Below are 12925 nucleotides of genomic sequence, written 5' to 3'. Positions count from 1 at the left end.
CAGACTCTCTGTAGAGCAAGGACTTGTGGGCAGCAGTCTAATTGGAGGGAGGGGCGAAAGTACTTAGTATCTGCCCTGCAACCCCCACTTACACATTCATTGTCTATTTGTATGGTTCCAGGAGGCAAACAGAGACGGTAGGGCTGCTCATCACCCTCTGGCCACCACTGAAGGCTGGTGAGAGTATCTGGAAGGTTCCTAGGTTTTGTTTGTTTTCTTATTTGCCTCAACATTTTCCATTGTAATTTATTTTGCCTTTCAGTCTTCCAAGGAAACTTTAATTAGTTGTTGAAAATAAAGTGACCTGTCAAAACACCTGAAGGAGAAAGCTGCTGATTACCTATCAGTACTGTTGTCTCTGATGGGTACTGAGGCACACCCAAGAAAAATCAGCCTGCTGCCATCTACCAGAGCCCATAAGCACAGCATGGACTCACAGGCATTTAACTGTCATGAACTTCTCCATTTTTCAAATGAAGTCAGCAGTTTCTTTTTCTTTAAGTATTAAGCTGTGGGATATTATGCAGCCATTAAAAAGATGGGGGTAGCAGTGTATGGGTGGCTCAGTCGGTTGGATGTCCCACTCTTGATTTTATATCAGATCATGATCCCAGTTTCATGGGATCGAGCCCTGTGGGGGACGCCATGCTGAGCGTGGAGCCTGCTTGGAATTCTCTCTGTCTCTCTTCCCTGTCTCCTTCTGCCCCTCTCCCCAACTTGTGCTCATGCTCTAAATAAATAAATAAATAAATAAATAAAGGGTACTGCCATGTAAGTTTCTCCAGTTTAGCTGTTGAATTGGAACAAAGCAAGACACAGGGCATGATGTATACTGCTCTCATACTACACAATCATAACATCTATTGTACATAGAATATTGCACATATTCTAGCATGTACAGAAAACATTTCTGGAAGGATAACAAGAAACCTAAATACTACCTAAATTTTCCTTTGAGAGTAAAACAGAAAAAAGAAATATGGCTTACTCTTCATTTGATATGGTTTAAGTCTTTCTTACCATGTGCATCTACCCAACAAATATTTATTGGGTGCCTACGATATACCAGCTACTGATTCTACGTGTGGGGATACAGCAGTGAACAAAACAGACAAAATCCCTGCCTTCATGGAGCTGGCACCGAGGGAGGAAAGACAGATGATAAGCAAATACATGATCAAAGGTTAGAGAATGACAGACGCTTACAGAAAAATGAAGTAGGACAAGAGGGTGCTGTTTTAGATAGGGCGATGTCCCTGAAGAAAGTAAGAGTGAGCCATGCAGTTACCAAGTAGAAGAACATCCCAGGCAGAAGAAACCGAAGGTGCAAAAGCCCTGTGGCAAATGCACGCCTAGTGTGTCACAGAGACTGCAATGAGGCCATTCGGGAAGAGTGCAGGACTTGAATCCAAAGAGGAATCTGAGGCCAGATCCCACAGGACTTTGAATCCATGGTAAAAGGTTTGGACTTTATTCCGAGGGTCTTAGAAAGTCTATGGAGGGTACTGAGCTGGGAGTATACTTCAGTGGTGTTTTTTAAAAAATCACTCTGGGGCACCTGGGTGGCTCAGTCGGTTGGGCGTCCTGACTTCAGTTCAGGTCGTGATCTCCCGTGGGTTCAAGTCCTGCGTTGGGCTCTGTGCTCACAGCTTGGAGCCTGGAGCCTGTTTCAGATTCTGTGTCTCCCTCACTCTCTGCCCCTCCCCCGCTCGTGCTCTGTCTCTCAAAAATAAACATTTTTTTTTATTAAATAACTAAATCACTCTGACATGAGGTGGAGAATAGGCTCTAAGGGGGTAAGAGAGGAAGCAGAGACACTCAGCAGGCGATTATTACAGTCAGGATCTGATGGTGGCTCAAACAAGGTGTATTAGTTTCCTGTGGCTGCTGTAACAAATTACCTTAGTGATTTAGAACAACAGAAATTTATTCTTTTACAATTCTGGAGGCCAAAAGTCCAAAATCTGTTACATTGGGCCAAATTTAAGGTGTTGGCAGGGCTGTGCTCCCTCTGAAGGCTCCAGGGAAAATCCATTCCTTGCCTCTTCCAGCTTCTAACTGGCTGATGGCCACATCACTCCAATCTTCAAGGCCAGCATCTTCAAAACTCTCTCTGCCTCATCTCCACATTGTTCTTGTGTGTGTGTGTGTGTGTGTGTGTGTGTGAGACAGACAGACAAACAGAATCTCCCTTTGCCTCTCTCTTAAAAGGACAGTTATAATGGCATTTAGAGACCACCCAGATAATCCAGGACCATCTCACTCATCTTAAGATCCTTTTTGTAAAGTTTGTTTGTTTATTTGTTTATTTTGAGAGACAGAGAGAACATGAAAAGGAGGGAGAGAGAGAAGAGAGGGAAGGAATCCCAAGCAGGCTCCATGCTGTTAGAACAGAGCCAAATGCAGGGCTTGAACTCCCGAACCATGAGATCATAACCTGAACCAAAATCAAGAGTGGGTCACTTAACCAACTGGGCCACCCGGGCGCCCCATCCATCTCAAGATCCTTAACCATGTTGGCAAAGACCCTTTTTCGAAATAAGGTAACATTTACAGGTTCCAGGGATTATGACCTGATATCTTTGGAGGCCATTGTTCAGTGCAAGGGTTAGCAAAAAAACATTTTTTTTTTCAATAAAGGACCAGATAGTAAATATTTAAGCTTTGCAAACCCTGTAATCTCTGTCATAACTACTCAACTGTTACACCTGCTGTGGCAGTGCAAAAGCAACCATGGACAACATCTAAACAAATGGCCATGGCTATGTTCCAAATGAACTTTATTTACAAAAACAGGAGGCAGGTCATAGACCAAGATGGGGGACTTAAGAGAGAGGTGGATTTGGACTATGTATTGAAGGTAGAGATATTGCTTGGGTTTTGCTAAAGCATAGGATGTGAAGGATAAAGGAAAGAAGTGCTCTGGGCCAAGGTTTGGCTCCTAGGATATTGGCCTCAGCAATTGAGTTGGTAAGTGTTGCCACTTAAAGATTGGGGAGAAGCAAGTTTAGGAGAGGCATCCAGAATTCCATTTAGGACATGTTAATTCTGAAATGCATATCAGATATCCAGGTGGAGACATCAAGAAGGCGACTAGATATATGCATGTGAGGCACAGAGAGGTTGTGGCTGGAGATACAAATCGGGGAGCAATCAGCATCCAATGGCATCTAAGACCATGGGACTGATGAAGGTTTCCTAGGGCATTGGGAGTATAATTTACTCTCTTACTCATCGTTTTCAAAAAGCTTATAAAAATCATGACTCTCTGGGCGCCTGGGCGGCTCAGTCACTTAAGCATTCAACTCTTGGTTTCAGCTCAGGTCATGATTTCACGGTTCGTGAGATCGAGCCCCACATCAGGCTCTGAGCTGACAATGCTGAGCCTGCTTGGGATACTCTGTCTCCCTCTCTCTCTGGCTTCCCCAGTTCTCTCTCTCTCTCTCTCTCAAAATAAATAAGCTTTAAAAAAAATTATGACCCTCACACAAAGATACAGTGAGTGCGTGTCGAGAATTGTCTCTAGCTCCTTAGGTCATGGGGGAACCAGTAAGATACTGACACCAGTTGGAAGAAGAATTTGAAGAAGAGAGGTATATTTATAGGCAAGCAGGAATGCGTGGTCCAAGATGCAAAAGTGGTTCATATCCTATGGCGCAATGAAGTGTCATATTTTCCTGAGGGCAGAACTCAGTTGTGTCTACGGGTAAGAATCTTCTGTATTCTTCACAGATTTCTGCTCCTACCAGGTCCACAGAAAAGCAGTTAAATGTGTTCACTCCAGGGGTGCCTGGGTGGCTCAGTCAGTTAAGTATCTGACTCTTGATCTCAGCTTCAGGTCATGATCTCACGGTTCGTGGAATAGAACCCCACACTGGGCTCTGTGCTGATGGTGGGGAGCCTGCTTGGGACTCTCTCTCTCTCTCTCTCTCTCTGCCCCTCTCCCCCTCTCAAAATAAACATTTTTTTATGAAGGTGCTCACTCCGGTAGAATCACACCCTCCCCAGAGGGTCCCCCAGGCAATGCCCAATGCTTTGCTAAAATGACAATCTTGCTCATTTCCAAATCTTGGACAACCTTTCCTGTTCCTGTGATTCCACATTTATTGAGCACCTACTAAGTGACAGGCACCATTCAGTGCAATGAAAGTACATCACTGAACAGAAAACACATATTTCTGCTTTCCTGATGCTCACCTTCTAGGGAAGGCAACAAACATAATAAAGAAAATCTATAGTATGTGAGAAGTCCATAAATGGTACAGAAAAAAAAAAAAGTGGAGCAGGTCAGAGGGGATCAGGAGGACCAGAGTTGGGGAGATGTAGTTTGAAATAGAAATGGTCAGGTCAAAGGCCAATTAGCTCAGCAGGTTAGACCAGGGTGCTGACAGAAAGCGTCAGGGTAGATATCATCGTGAACTTGACCTTGGCAGGACGAGTGGGGAGTCTGCCTGGCTCAGTCGGTGGGGCATGGGACTCTTGATCTCAGGGTTATGGGTTTGAGCCCCATGCTGGGTGTAGAGATTACATACATACATACGTACATACATACATACATAAATTTTTAAAAATTGACATTCGGGGGCAGCTGGATGGCTCAGTCGCTTTAGTGTCCGACTTCCACTCAGGTCATGATCTCACACTCCGTGAGTTTGAGCCCCCACATCTGGCTCTGTGCTGACAGCTCGGAGCCTAGAGCCTGCTTCGGATTCTGTGTCTCCCTCTCTCTCTGCCACTCCCCTGCTCTCTCTCTCTCTCTCTTTCTGTCTCTCTCAAAAATAAATAAACATTAACAAAATTTTTTTAATTGACATTTGGGCAAAGAGTTGAAAGAGCTGAGGTAGTTAACCTCATGGATATCAGGGAGAAGTTTGCTTAAAAGACAAAAAGCATTTGGAATTTTTTTAAATTTTTTTAACATTTATTCATTTTTGAAAGACAGAGACAGAGCATGAGCAGGGAAGGGGCAGAGAGAGGAAGACACCGAATCCAAAGCAAGCTCCAGTCTCTGAGCTGTCAGCACAGAGCCCGACGCGGGGCTCCAACCCGTGAACCGTGAGAGATCACGACCTGAGCCGAAGTCGGACGCTCAACCGACTGAGCCACCCAGGAGCCCCATATTTGGAATTTTTAAAAAAGAAGGTTAATTTTGTTTTTAATTAGTGAAGGAAAAAAATGTAAGCAGTCAAATTCGAGTCATAGATTGAGCCAAAACAGTTTGTTTCCCTGCCGGCGACGCCTTCTTTCCGATTCTAAGCAGACTGTGATGCCGTGGGTACAAGATAAATGCTAAATCAGAAGGATGATTCTAACAGTCCTGATCTCTTCGCCCTTTTCAGAGTGAAAATTGGCTCTTCTTTCTCATTGGAGAGGAGTCCCATCTGCCTTGCTCTCCCACCCACAAAGAATTTGACTGCATGTGTGACAAATACTTAGAGGAAAAATTAAACTTTTAGTAGTAAATAGCAATTCAAACATAGGTTTCTCGAAAGAGAATTTGCTGGTTAATGGAAGCACTGCTCTGGAGTAGACCCGGAACTCCTGATGTGGTTTCTAAAACTCTGCGATAGTAAACGTAGAAAAATGAAGTTTTGTTTCTCTGTTCTCTGTTGGTGTTGGGGGTGGGGGGCGGTGCTGGGATTATTTCCATTTTAATTCAAACTGTAAAGCAGAGCCTCAAGACCTGGGCAAAGCTTTCTCACAGCACAATTTTCTTCTGTGACAAAAGATTTCTTTCTTTTTCATCTTGTCAAACATAATCACTCACAGATAAAGTCAATTTGCTCTTTTTGCCTTCGTGTTGGGCTATTTCCTTTTGCCAGCTGACTAACGTTTTCTAGGGCAGGTTGGAATTAATCATTCAGCACCCTGAGATTTTTCAGGCCAGCCGGGGCTGAGGATTCGAAACAATAAAATCCACAGTTCGCCCTCTGACAAAGGGCCTCACACTCGGCAAGGAGTGGACCACAAACCACCTTAGAAGACAACAGTTTGGGGGCATCTGGGGGGCTCAGTCAGTTGAGCGTCTGACTTCGGCTCGGGTCACGATCTCACAGCTTGTGAGTTCGAGCCCCGCATCGGGCTCTGTGCTGACAGCTCAAAGACTGGAGCCTGCTTTGGATTTGGTGTCTTCCTCTCTCTGCCCCTCCCCCACTTGCACTCTGTCTCTCAAAAATAAAAATAAACATAAGAAAATTTTTTAAAAAAAGAAAAAAAGGGGCGCCTGGGTGGCTCAGTCGTTTGGGCATCCGACTTCAGCTCAGGTCATGAGCCGGTTCGTGAGTTCGGGCTCCACGTCGGGCTCTGTGCTAACAACTCAGAGCCTGGAGCCTCGGATTCTGTGTCTCCCTCTCTCTCTGCCCCACCCCTACTTGTGCTCCAACTCTCTCAAAAATAAATAAACGTTAAAAAAAGTTTTGTTTGTTTTTTTTTTTCAACGTTTATTCATTTTTGGGACAGAGAGAGACAGAGCATGAACGGGGGAGGGGCAGAGAGAGAGGGAGACACAGAATCGGAAACAGGCTCCAGGCTCTGAGCCATCAGCCCAGAGCCCGACGCGGGGCTCGAACTCACGGACCGCGAGATCGTGACCTGGCTGAAGTCGGACGCCTAACCAACTGCGCCACCCAGGCGCCCCTGTTTGTTTTTTTTAAAGAGAAAAACGGTTGGGAAAATTTCACCTAATAAATAGCCCAGTCCTGATTCTCCGGATCTGGAAAATGTGCTCATTTGTCACCCTAACTAGAAGTCATTTGGTGCTAATTATTCTAGAACTGGTGGCCGTTCTCCACTTCCCCAAGGGGCCTCCCCCTCAAGTGCAAGCACACTTCATTGTTTTGTTTTGTTTTTTAATTTTTTTCAACGTTTATTTACTTTTGGGACAGAGAGAGACAGAGCATGAACGGGGGAGGGGCAGAGAGAGAGGGAGACACAGAATGGGAAACAGGCTCCAGGCTCCGAGCCATCAGCCCAGAGCCCGACGCGGGGCTCGAACTCACGGACCGCGAGATCGTGACCTGGCTGAAGTCGGACGCTTAACCGACTGCGCCACCCAGGCGCCCCTTCACTTCATTGTTTTATCTGTGACAAACCCCAAGCCTGCCTTGTGGGGTTTCAACCCGGAGGCTCTGAGCCCTGAATGCTGGTTCTCCATTCACTGTCTTCGAGTGACCTGAAACGCCATGATCTTGCCACCAGGCTGGAGCCTTCGCAGGCCCCTCCCGCAGAGCCAACCTCCTCCTGCCTGTGCTCAAAAACCCGGGCCACTTGCCCTTCTCACGTCTGGAGCTTCAAGCCCAAGAGGCAGAATGCGGTGCCCAGCACACAGGAACAGCAGGCCGAGAGCAGCCAGGCTTTTAGGCCAGCCGGCCAGGGTGCTAGGATAAATGTCAAGGGATATTTGCTGCAAAGAGGCTCCAGAAATAATGTAAAATTGTTCTGTCCTTTTAAAAATGGAAAATGCCTTGGCAGGGTGATATATTATTTGCCTGGCTGCATTTTCTCTCTGTCTCCGTCAAGGCTTGGAAAGGACTGGCACTTCTGCCTTTTGAAGCGGAGCTCAGTGTAACTGGACCACATCTAATGCCTGTACGATGCAAATGAAGATTGAAAGTGTTGTTTCCTTTGATGTGTGTGACTAAATGCTCAAAGGGGATATTTTCTTTTCGATCCTCCAGTGGATAGAGCCTCTTTAAAAATACCTGTTGGCTCCCTTTCCCCACTGGCGATTGCCGTAATTCCTGCATTGGAGACGGAGGTTGGGTACAGTCATGATGAATGTCTTTCTCTGAGAAGAATCCCCTGCTCGTGTTTGCAATGATTGTTAAAGCCCGGGAGGGAATTAAGAAGCGTGAAAGGCACGTTAATGATGGGTGTCTGCAATGAGCCACTCAGGCTTTCCTGGAAAAGTCCAGAGAGCGCATTTTAAGAGCGAAGTTGGGGAGGTGGATGAGTCACGGCCGGGCTTTGCGGTGACGCCAGCTCTTTCTGGCGCCCAGTGGCACAAAGGGCCCGGGAAGCTGGTGGACCCCCGTTGGCGAGAGAGGCTGACCCACAGGTTGGCCGTCCCGTCTTACCCCTCGTCTCCTCCGCCAGCAGCCGAAACGATCCTCACCGGTGCCGGGGGAATCCTAGCTCTTCTCTGAATCTGGGTGGTTTCTGGAGACACACAAACACACGCAAGGAAATTAATAGCTCTGAGCGTTGTCAGAGCTCCCAGCCTCCAAACTGGCTGAGCTGGGCGCTTTGAACCACTTTCGAAATGAGAAGAAGCCGAACCGTGATCCCACCTCAGCTACTTTGTCCTCCACACCCATGTTCAGCAAGGCAATCTACAAGAGACACTTCCATGGGAAAGCAAACACAAACAAACAAACATTTGGATCCATCTGGGACATTTCCTTTACTTTTCATGTCACCTCCTTCCCCCTGTTCCCTGGTACATGTTTATAGTGTCTCACCCGGGGAGGAAGCTGGAACGTGGATTGTTCTGGAGATGGGAGACTAGTGGGGAGGTCCAGGATAACAGGGGCTCATCACATCCCGTTGCTCAGGGACCTGAGCAATAAATAATGAATGAAGAATGAGTGAATGAATGAATGAATAGCCCAGCCCTATCCAGAGGAACCACATTGTTTCGGGGGTAGGAAATTCACATAGAGAGGCAGGAAGGGTAGCCCTTGAGTGGATGCTGTGCTAATCTGCTCCAGCAGCCATAACCCTGTGCCATCGACAAGGTGGGGCTTACATAACAGAAAGTTACTTTCTCACAATTCTGGAGGCTGGATGTCACAGAGCAGGGGTCGGCAGGTTTCGTGCCTCCTGAGGCCTCTGTCTCTGGTTTGTAGATGGCTATCTCCTCCAGTGTACCCTTGCAAGATCTTCCCTCTGCACACAAGCATTCTTGGTGTCTCTGTGAGTCCCAATTTCCACTTCTTAGAAGGAAGCCGGTCCTACTCAATTAGGACCCGCCCTATTGAACTCATTTTAATAGAACCACCCTTTACAAGGTCCTGTCTCCAAATATAGTCACATTCTGAGGCACCAAGGGTTAGGGCTTCAAGGTACCAATCTTTTTTTTATTTACTTACTTTTTAAAATGTCTATTGATATTTGAGAGAGAGAGAGAGAGAGAGAGCACAGCAGGGAGTGGACAGAGAGAGGGTGCAGGGATCTGAAACGGGCTCTGTGCTGACAGCAAAAACCCTGATATGGGGCTTGAACTCACGAACCGTAAGACCATGACCTGAGCCGCAGTTGGACACTTCACGGACTGAGTCACCCAGGCGCCCCCAATACGTTGGTGCTTCTTAACGCAAAAGAGCACTGGTCTCCTTTCCTGCCCTGTTAGCTGGGGCTACATACTCCAGGCCTTTCATCCAAAACATGTTATGCAAGTATCCCTTCAGTGTAAACCCTGATGTACTTTTGTCTTTTAAGATCCTGGTTTCCTTCCTCTCTTCTTTCGTCCGTGTCCTGAGAGGCAGCATGATATGTCAGCAGGTGCCGGTGGCCTCCTGGCAGGTGTCTCGACGTTGCTGAGGGCCCCCTCATCTGCAGGAGGGGCCCGATCGTCCCTGCCCTGCCTGCCTCACAGTATCACTGTGATGATCTCACAATGTCATGTTTATGTGTCCAACCGGCTACATGTGCCTGCCGAGGTGTAGAAATCTCAGAATAAACAAGTCCATCTTTCTAGAGCATCTGTTTTAAAATATGATCGTTATAGGGGCGCCTGGGTGGCGCAGTCGGTTAAGCGTCCGACTTCAGCCAGGTCACGATCTCGCGGTCCGTGAGTTCGAGCCCCGCGTCGGGCTCTGGGCTGATGGCTCGGAGCCTGGAGCCTGCTTCCGATTCTGTGTCTCCCTCTCTCTCTGCCCCTCCCCCGTTCATGCTCTGTCTCTCTCTGTCCCAAAAATAAATAAAACGTTGAAAAAAAAAAAATTTTAAAAAAATATGATCGTTATATTAAAATAAGCACAGATGCATTAGGAAGCAGAACAAAAAAATTGGCATGAAACGCAAATAAAACTGAAGATTTCAAATAAAATGTGTCCTTGCTGCTGCCTATGTGTTTCTGTCGTCCCGGGTACTGGGGTGGGGCGGGGGGAGTTGGAGCAGTGCTAGTATGCCATGAAGATGTATGAGGCCGCTCTCCAGGTACTGATAGGGAACAATTGCCAAGATATATTACAAAGTGAAAAAATCCAGGTGCAGAACAAGGTGTTACCATTTGTTTAAAAAAAAGCAGGGGGCGTGTGGGTATTTATAAATGCTCGTGAATGCCAAGCACACTTTGGAGTCATACAAGGAAACCCGTAACGGGGTTACCTCGGAGATAAAGACCTGGGGGACTGGGAGAGAGGGATGGGAAGGAGACCTCTCACCATGAACCTTCCTGTATGACCCGATTTTTCAAAACATATATGGAGTACCTGTTTTTAAAACGCATTGTTTTTAAAAGCCACAGTTCCTATTTTAAAATTAATGCATTATCGTTATTCAGATGATAGTCATCAGAGTTACGTGGAGTATATGAGTATATGAACTATATGAGTTACATAAATATGTGGCTATATGAACCATATGAGTTATATAGAGTATTTGGGTACGTGAATATATAGAGTAACGAATATATGGAGTTTGTGAATTTTCAGGGTGAGACACCTTGGATGCAGCCCTGGGCAATGCTAACATTGATGAAGTGATTGGATTGGAGACTGAGAAAGAAAGAAAGAAAGAAAGAAAGAAAGAAAGAAAGAAAGAAACAACCATAAAAGCAGAAAAGAGAAGGAGGAATCGAAGAAGGCCACAGAGAAGCCAAGTCAGAACCAATTCACACCCACTAGGACGACTACCATCGAAAGAAAAATAAAATACAACAGAGTAACAAGTGTCAGGATGGGATGGAGGAATCGGAACCCTGGGCGCTGCTGCTAGGGGGCTTGGAGGATGGCTCTTGCTGGGGAAACAGTGTGGCGATTCCTGAAACAATTAAGTATAGAATGACCCTATGACCCAGCGCTTCTACACTCAGGCCTACACCCTGAAGACCTCAAAGCAGAGACTCACACGCATTCGTACACACATGTTTGTAGAAACATCATTCACAATAGCGAGAGGTGAAAGCAACCCAAATGTCCATCCCTGGATGAACGGATAACCAAACTGTGGTATTCACGCAACGGGATGTCATTCAGCTCTAAAAAGGAATGAAGTTCTCATCGCTTCTTGGCCTTTTGGCTAAGATCAAGTGTAAAAAGGAATGAAGTTCTGACCTTGCTGCCGCACAAACGCATCTTGAAGACGATATGCGACGTCTCAAATAAGCCAGTCACGCAGGAACAAATAGTGTACGATTCCACTTCCGTGAGGCCCCTGGAGTAGTCAAGTTCGCGGAGACAGAAAGTGGAACAGAGGTTGTGTAATACAAGGCGGGGGGGTGAGCCTGGGGCATTAGTGTTTCACGAGGGCAGTTCCAGCTGGGAAACGTGAGAAAGAAAGTTCTGGAGGTGGACGGTGGGACGGCTGCTCAGCAATGAGGATGTACTTGATGTCCCCTGAACTGCTGGTTAACGTGGCAGATTTCACGTCACGTGTGTTTTGCCACCGCAACAAAAGCATCCAGTTACAGGATGGGTGTGAGTCCAGCCTGGCAGTCACCAGGGATTTCGATGAGCGCGGCGTCTGGGAAGGCAAAAGGGCAGAAGCCAAATGAGAGAGCATAGGACAGGAAGACTCTGACAGGGCGCCCATAGAAGGTGGCAGAAAGGCGGGGTGGCGGCTAAGGAGTGGGGGGCGCATTCTCAGCCCTCCCTGGACTTTTCTGCTCCCTTGGCCAGGCCTGGGCTCCAGGATCACTGCTGGGGCCGAGGTAGGAGGGGGAGGCTGTCCGTGCCCACTCCGAGGGACCCTCTGGCCTCTTCCAAGCCAGCCTGCTCCTTCCCTTCCCCTCCGTTGTGAACACTCTTCAGTTTTCTTACGGTTCAGGCTTTCAGAAACGAGGGCCAGCGTCTTGCAGCTCCCTCCACAATCTGCCAGTCCCAGAGCTTGTCGGAGGCAATGAAATGCACAGCCAGCTACCTACCTGAAGAAGGGGAAGGAAAAAGAGAAAAACAGAGAAGGAGAAAACCATCAGAAGACATCACCTAGTGCACATGTTTCCTGGGGTCTCAGAGCCCATGTGCGGCTCCGTACTGGCTGAGACCAACAAGGGGAATGCGCTTTCTAGCACCTCCCCTCCGCAGACTTATGTTCGATCCCCTCCTCCTCTCCCGTGCGGTCTTCCCAATGCTCCCATGCCACGGTCCACCTACCCTTACACTTGACATCAGAATTCACTCAATACATTGTTCATTAGCACCTGCCATGTTGCATCCCCTGAAGCAAGGCACGGAAGGGCCTTTCTGCTTGTGTATTTTAACATTCTTGCAGCGGGAGACGGATAACAAAGTTTAAAAGTTAAGCGTATATGTGAGATAGTGTTAATGCTATAGGAAAAAAAAAAAAAAAGTCCAGAAATAGGGAAAAGAGAGAGCACGAGTGAGGAATGGAATTTCAATTTCCAAAAGGGCAATCGGGGAAAGCAAGCCTCAAGGTGATATTTGAGCAAAAATCGAAGCAGGTGAGGAAGAGCCCTGTGGGTCTCTGGGGGAAGAGCATCCCAGGCAGGAGGGAGAGTCAGTGCAAAGGCCCTGAGGCAGACATTTCCCTTGTGGATTGGAGGAAGAACAAGAGGGTAAACTGTTGCACTTGAGTGAGCACAGGAAAACAGTGGGAAATGTGCTCAGAGTTTAAAGACGTGAGCAAGCAGATCTGACGGTGTGGCTTTGCTACCAACATTAGGACTTTGGCCCCACTAGCTCCTTCCCAACACCATCCCAAAGGCTTCACCTAAGACATGTCAGCTTGGAGTTTCTCTACTACG

The sequence above is a fragment of the Lynx canadensis genome, chromosome C1, assembly GCF_007474595.2.
Source record: "Lynx canadensis isolate LIC74 chromosome C1, mLynCan4.pri.v2, whole genome shotgun sequence".
NCBI classification, from domain to species: domain Eukaryota; kingdom Metazoa; phylum Chordata; class Mammalia; order Carnivora; family Felidae; genus Lynx; species Lynx canadensis.
The sequence above is the reverse complement of the archived record's forward strand: the minus strand, read 5'-3'. Positions refer to the sequence as shown.